We start from the raw sequence: 8238 nt of genomic DNA on the forward strand, positions 1-8238 counted from the left end.
GAAGAGGTGATGAGAAGAGATGGCCCAGCAAGAGAGGGGGCAGTATGTGACAGAAGGAGAAGAGAAAGTGAATGATAAATTTCCAGTGCAGGATATGACATGGACTTTCTAAGAATAGAAATATCTCGCTGAGCATGGTGGCTCACGCCTGTAATCCCAGCACTTTTGGAGGCTGAGGCGGGTGGATCACAAGAACAGGAGTTCAAGACCAGCCTAGACAAGATGGTGAAACCCCACCTCTACTAAAAATACAAAAAAATTAGTTGAGCATGGTGGCAGGCACCTGTAATCCCAGCTACTCAGGAGGCTGAGGCAGATAATTGCTTGAACTGGGGAGGCGGAGGCTGCAGTAAGCCAAGATCACGCCACTGCACTCCAGCCTAGGGGACAGAGCGAGATGCTGTCTCAAAAAAGAAAAAAAAAAGACTAGAAATATCTAACCTTTTCAGTATAAAGTTGCTTATGCTGCCATAGATACCAGTCTTATATTAAAAGAAGTTGAGTTAAATGTATTTGATGAAATAATCAAATCCATTTACAGAAAATGCAAAGGTGTAGGTTTAAAAGTAATGAAGATCATTATTAACCAATGCATATAATTATCAATTTGTTTAATACATCAAAATGTGTTACATATGTAGACACCTAAATATACTGAAGTTTTTTTTACATGTAGCCACATATTGGACCTGAGAGAAGAAATATGGGTTTTTATGGCTTTTCTTTAATGTGACTATTCTTAAATATACCCCCTTCCTCAGCATTATTCCTACTTAGTGCCTGGTGGCAATGGTGTTGGGGAGAAAATAAGGAAAAAGGGTGACTTCCATATTTGTATAGTTATAAGGACTAAAGAGGGGATATGCCACGAAAAGTGAGATGTGAGAGAAATCAAGAGTTCAGTAGAAGTGAGAAATCTGAGTATGAAATACTGGTGTGGGGTTGGCTTTGCAGATAAAATCCAGGGTGCCCAATTATATTTGAACTTCGGATAAACAACAAACGATTTTTAATATAAACATGTCCTAAATATACTTATTCTACTTATAGTTATGTCCTGTTGTTTTATTTGCAAAATCTGGCAACCCTATGGTGGAGGAATGCTGGAATATGATAGCAATAAAAAAAACTTAATTTAAACATCATAGGGGAGTATGACTTGGGTACAGCAAATATCTGGTTTAAATAATATTGAAAATTTTCAAAGGTACTGTATTTAGAATCGGGTTCAAAGCTTTTTACAAACTTACATCTGTGACGTGGTTTTTTACACTATGAAACACGTAATGTGAACATCCTCCTGCAACATCAGAAATAGCTACGAGATCTTCAAGGAGGTCGTAACACCCTTGTCTTACTGAATGTCTAAAAAACTAGCTATTTTATCTTGCTATTCTGTCTAAAGGGAATTGCTAGTTAGACACTTAAATTTACAGAGAAACTGATTACCAGATGGACAAATGAATAGCTCCCTTCCTCCCAGCCCCTACCTGTGGAGTCAACACAGTGAAGGGCAGCCTGGGAACTACCACCTGAGAAAGGACAAAATTCTCCTCTAGGCCGGCCTAGTCATCATATAATGAAGTTGGGGCCCTTTCCCCACTTTCCTACTACCTGGCTTTATCAGGCAATCACAACCATGCTTTAATGTCCAAACTTTATTTTTTAAAAGATCTAAGCTGTTCACAGAGGCAAAATGAAACAATAGGAAATGCTTGTCAATTGAAAAAAATGTTATTACAAATGTGCTTAATAAAATACAATGTAAAGGTACTTAATAAAGTTACAGCTTAAAGTGAATATAGAGAACCTGTTTCATTTTTATTAAAGCTGGATTTATTGCTTTGCTTTATTGGTTTATGTTCTCAGAACTTAATTTAGTCTCTAGCTGATTTGCCCAAAAGCAAGCAGGTGGGTGAGCTGCGTGTTGGACTGCACTAGTCTAAGGGGTCGTGATATAGGTATTAACATGCCTTGGCCTGCCCCAGCTCTCCACAAACAAAAACTAAAAACAAAAATTTTTTTACAACGTAATCAGGAAACTTCCTACAAAGATAACTTGTGCTTTATTATCTTTGTACTGAAATTCTGCTCTTCCCCTACTCAGATCTGCCAGCTTAAATCCCACCCACCGTTTAAGGCTCAACTAATATGCTGTCTTCTCTACAGTATCGGCTGGTTCTCTATGCTGACAGTTCTCAGTGGGAGCTGCACTACTCTTAGGGGGCATTTTGAATATTTGTGGAGAGGTTTTTCTGCAGTTGTCATGACCTAGACTTATATACATTAAACTACATACTATTTTACTACAAATCATTTTGCTTTTATTTATTCTTCACATTATAGTAGGAGCATTATGTTGATGTTGAAAATTAGCCATATAAGGAAAAGTAAGAACCAAGAATAGTCACAATTTACGTCTGAAAAAGGAAAATACAGAGATGGTATCCACCCAACCAGATTTTAGGATTTATGATGGGTATATGGAGATTAAGACAATGTGGCATTTGTCCAGAACTCGATAAAATTTAACAGTGGAATAGAAGAGAGAGCCTAGGAACAGACTTATGCTTATAGGGAACTTTGTATACGACAGAGGTGGTATGTCAAATCAAGGTAGACTAAGAGACTGGTCAATAAATGGAGCTGAGAAAAAAAAAGGTTATTTGGGAAAAAATTAAAATGAATCTCTACCTCACATCATATAGAAACCACAAGTCCAGATGGATTAAAAATTTAAATGCAGAAATCAAACTGTAAAAAAAGAATATAATTTAGACATAAAGTAAGGAAGGTTTTGAAAACAATACATAAAAATTGTTTACTATGAAAGATTAATAAAATTAAGTACTTTAACTTAAATGTAAGTGAAAAGTTACAAACCAGATGTTTGCAATTCACATAACTGATAAAGAACTAGTATAATGACTATATAAAGAACTCTTACGAATTAGTAAGAAAAGCATTTACAATCCAACGTAAAAGTGAGCAAAAGACAAGAACAAGATCTTTACAAAAGGGAAAGTCTATATGGCCAATAAACAAATTCTGACAACAGCAGGTGTTAAAGAGGATGTATATTACAGAATCTTTTATACACTTTGAGTGAGAAGATAAATTAGGGCAACAGTAGTGAAAAAATAGTTTGGTTTTATGTGATAACATTAAACATTCAAATACTCTAATGATACAATTCCACTTCCGGGTATATATACAAGAAAAACTCTTGGATATGTACACAAAGAGGTGTATATAAAAATGTCCATAGCTGTGCTTTTCAAAACAGCGGAAATCTAGAAACAATCAAAATGCCTGTCAACAGGAGAGTGGGCAAGTAAACTATGCCAAATTCACATAATAGTATGTAATACGGTTGTTAAAACCAGTGAATTCCCACAATGACATATGCGATAATATGGATGAATAACTTTAAAAGCGTATATGCCATGTGAAAGCTTTTTAAAGCTCAAACAACTAAAGTAAAAATATGTCCAAGAAATTCATACAGATACACTGAAATGATATAAAGGGAAAGCAGGACAATGAAAACAATGGATTTAGGGTGATGGTTACCTAGGATAAGAGAGATGGAGGTTGGTTTGGGAGGAGTCTCCAGAGTTAAATGTAGGTCAGGGTAAAGGTCTTGTCTTTTAAGTTGGGTGATGGCTTCACTGCTGATTATTACATTATTAAAACTAAACAAAGAGAAGACTAGAAGAGAGCCAAGCATGGACCAATAATGAAAGTGTGTCAATGTGATTAATCAGTTTATGCACCTGAGATTTAAAAAAGAAGAAAAAGAAATTGTGTGTAGGATATTATATATTCCATATGAATTTCATTTCAAAATAGTAAAGAGGGCCTTAGAAAATATTTGCTATAAAAGAAGGGGCAAGGTATCTGACATGGTTGCAAACTGCTCCTCTAGCCAAACCAGGGTTTGTTTTTTACTATATCTGAACCTCTGTGTCATGTTCTATCACTTTTAAGGCATTGTCCACATTGCCTGGGTTGCAATATTTTTTCAATGTACCTGTGGCATCTCCTCTGGCTTGTAAATGTCTTGTCAGTTTTAGATCCTTCATAATGCCTTGAGTGGAGTAAGCACTTACTAATTTGTTCAGTGAACAAAATAAACTATTTAACTTGAAACGTTCATTTCTTAGAGAGAAGCAGGTCTAATAAAGACACTACTTTATACCGTATATTTTCCTTTCCACATTCTAGAGTTTATCAGACATTCTTAGGAATGTAACATCAAGTGGCGGGAGAACATCTATTCCTGGATGGCAGGCAGATGTTTATCTTAATAATTTGGGCCCATAGTCATTGAAGCCTAAAATAGTCTAATAAGAATCCCAAGGAATCGCAATAGGTCCATTTATGTAACACTAATCATTAAATGTATTACATATCTACTCTAGGTCAGATGCTATGTTTTATCTTGAACTCTTGTAATAAATTTACATAGACATTTTTTGTTCCTGTTTTACCAAAAAGAAAACTGTTTCAGTGAGGTTAAGAACTTTTCATGGCTATACTGTTGGTGACGGCAGAACATGATCTGACTTCAGATGATTTTATATTGAACTGACATCTTTCAAACACATTATGCCACCTGAGGACATTTTCATGTCTTGATTGGTTTTTTGTTTATTTCTTTGTTTTTTATTTTCATAGGTTCTTTACAGATGGAAGGAAGGGTCTTCAAGGTTTCATTTGTTGAGGCCAGAGAAGGGCAAAACTGTATTAGTTTGTTCTCATGCTGCTGTGAAGAAATACCTGAGACTGGGTAGTTTATAAAGGAAAGAGGTTTAATTGACTCACAGTTCTGCATGGCTGGGAGGTCTCAGATTCTTATAAACATGGTGGAAGGCACCTCTTCACAGGGCAGGAGGAGGGAGACCAAGTGCAGCAGGGTAAATGCAGACACTTATAAAACCATCAGAGCTGGTAAGAACTCCCTCACTATCATGAGAACAGCATGGGGGAAATTGCCCCCATGATTCAATTACCTCCCACCAGGTCCCTCCCATGACACTTGGGGATTATCAGGGTTACAATTCAAGATAAGATTTGGGTGAGGACACAGTGAAACCATATAACCATCTCTAAAAAATCCCCCAGTGGCATAGAGATCCAGGGGTAAGAAAAGTACTTGATGTGCTTATAAAGCAAAATAATGTTATTAAATTATTCACTAGAAGAAAGTCACAGCCGGGCATGGTGGCTCACGCCTTTAATCCTAGCATTCTGAGAGGCTGAGTCAGGCAGATCACTTGAGGTAAGGAGTTTGAGACCAGCCTGGCCAACGTTGTAAAACCCCATATCTACTAAACATACAAAAATTAGCCAGGCATTGGTGGTGCACACCTGAAATCCAAGCTACTAGGGAGGCCGAGGCACGAGAATTGCTTGTACCCAGGAGGTGGAGGTTGCAGTGAGTCAAGATTGCACCACTGCACTCCAGTCTGGGCAATAGAGAAAGTCATTAAATCAATTTAAATTGTCTATATCACCCTCAACTTCTAATACCATTTATAGAAACCATTTCTTCCAAAATAATTTGAAGTCTCAGTCCTAAAATGTTCCTATACATTCAGGCTGTAAGAGTCATTGGGGTGATAGCCATAGCACTCCATACCTGAGACAGAAACTCTAACATACAAAGTCAAACCACTGGGAGGTCTATATTGCACAAGGATCCCATGATTTCCTGGGAGAAATGGTAAAGTGCATTTAAAGCCTTAAGAGGTCCCAAAAGTAAAGTCCTGAAGAAAGAAGGAAGATGAAGTACCTTGTAATCTTTGGAAGCATTCCAGAAAGAGATGAGGGGAAACCATTTATTCTACAAGAAGGCTTACTGCCATACCCAAGAGAGAGATGGTGGTGCAGAAATCAGAGCAGTGGTGATAGAGACTAAAGAGAGACATACAGAGTTGAATTAGTTCACAGGCAGAACTGTTAGAACTTGAATCATTGAATGTGGGGAGTGAGAGAGCAGGAGACTTAAAGGACAGGCTTGTTTTCTAGGTTGGTCTCAGTCCACCAGCACAGATGCAGCAATATGATTTGAATGTTTGTCCCCTCCAAATCTCATGTTAAAATATAATCCCCAGTGTTGGAGGTGAGGTGTGGTGAGAGGTGTTTGGATCATGGGGGTGGATCCCTCATGAATGGCTTAGTCCTATCCCCTTGGTGATAAGTGAGTTACCACTCTGAGTTCCTTCAAGATCTCGTTGTTTAAAAACTATGTTGCACTTCTTCCCTCTCTCTCTCTTGCTCCCACTCTAGCCATGAGAGCAATAATGGCCTAACACACCCAGGAAATGTGTTCCATAACTCTCCACAGAGAAAGCCTCAAAAAACGAGTGCAATATTTAAGTTGCTGCTCAAATACCATTGCAATTGTCATCCAGTTTTTAATTATTCATAAGGCTGGTGTGGTCTAAGGAAAGCTAATTGCATATACTGCATTAATCTTAGCAAGAAAATTTAAAGCATAATCCAACAGGATAATTGTGCATATTATCACTGTTCAGGACTTAAAGATAAATCAGACCAGGCCTATAATATCTTAGGCAACAGTCAAATGAAAATTTGTGTCATTTCAGACAACTGGATGGCTGGCCATCAGAGGCATTTTAGATGGCTGTCTGATGCCATGGGAAAAACAGTTTGAACGCTTTGCAAGCCAGAACATATGTTCCTACAGGCTGATGACATTTTTCTTTTAGAAATCTTATCTTTGACCATGGGCCTCAAAGACTCTTCTCATCCAACTTATTATTTTCATGGCTACATTGCAGAAATAAAAACAGGTATTAACAGGATATCTCTGACCATGAAAGGTTCCAGTCTGGAGGAAAGACATGATACTTCAATGTTGCTTACATGTTGGCAGTGAAAGCAGTGAAACATTCTAAAATAAAGTAATTTGTGTAACATCCCCATCAATGTATCCCATAGCACACTCCATCTCTGAGGAATAAATTTTTCAGTGACAGTACCCAAAGCTGTCTTCTCTGCTAATTCCTTTTTATAAATCATGTTATTGTGTTCTGCCTAATAAATTAATTTGGATAACAGCACCTGTCTTAGTCCATTTTGTGTTGCTATAGCAGAATAGATCAGATTGGGTAATTTATAAAGAAAGGTTATTTAGCTCATGGTTCTGCAGGCTGGGAAGTACAAGAGGCATGGCACCAGCATCAGCTTGGCTTCCGGTGAGGACTTTTATGCTGCATCATAACATGGCGGAAGGTCAAAGGGGAAGCAGGCATGTGCAAAGGGGCAAAACCCAAGGGCAGCTTGCTTTATAACAACCCACTCTCATGGGAACTAATCCATTTCCATGAGAACTAATACAGTCTCACAAGAGCAAGAGCTCACTACTGTGAGAACAGCACCAAGCCATTCATGAGGGGTCTACTCCCATGACCCAAACAGCTCCCCTAGGCTCCATCTCCCTATACTGCAGCACTGACAATAACATTTCAACATGAGTTTTGATGAGGATGAACCATATGCAAACATAGCGTTCTGCCTCTAGCCTCAAAAAAGTCATGTGCTTCTCACATATAAAATACAATCATTCCCTTCCAATAATGCCAAAAGTCTTAACTTGTTCCAGCAACAACTTAAAAGTCCAAAGTCTCATCTAAGACTCAAAGCAAGTTTCTTCCAGCTGTAAGCCTGTAAAATGAAAAACAAGTTATTTACTTTCAAGATGCAATGGACATTTGGTAAACACTCCCACCTGAAAAAGGAGACATAGGCCAAAAGAAAGGAACAACAGGCCCCATGCAAGTCTGAAACCCAGCAGGGGAGACATTAAATCTTAAGGCTCCTGCATAATCTTTCACACCATGTGCCATCTCCTGGGCACACTGACATGAGTGGTGGGTTCCCAAAGCCTTGGGCAGCCCTGCCCCAGTTGCTTTACTGGGTGCAGCACACATGGCTGTTCTCACAGTTGGAGTCAAACGCCCATAGCTTTTTCGGGCAGACATTGCACATTGTCAATGGCTCTGCAGTCTTAGGGTCCCAAAGGCAGCCCCAATCCCTCAACCTCCACTGCCCTGATAGGGACTCTCTATGGCAGCTTTGATTATACATTTCTGCTCACATTGTTTTAGTAGAGGCTCTCTGCAGTGCCTGTGCTCCTTTGACAAGTCTGCCTGGGCTCCAAGGTGTTCTGATACATCCTCTGAAATCCAGGTAGGAGCTGCCATGCCT

Source organism: Sapajus apella, unplaced genomic scaffold (genome assembly GCF_009761245.1).
Source record: "Sapajus apella isolate SASKATOON/1434 unplaced genomic scaffold, GSC_monkey_1.0 scaffold28, whole genome shotgun sequence".
Lineage (NCBI taxonomy): Eukaryota > Metazoa > Chordata > Mammalia > Primates > Cebidae > Sapajus > Sapajus apella.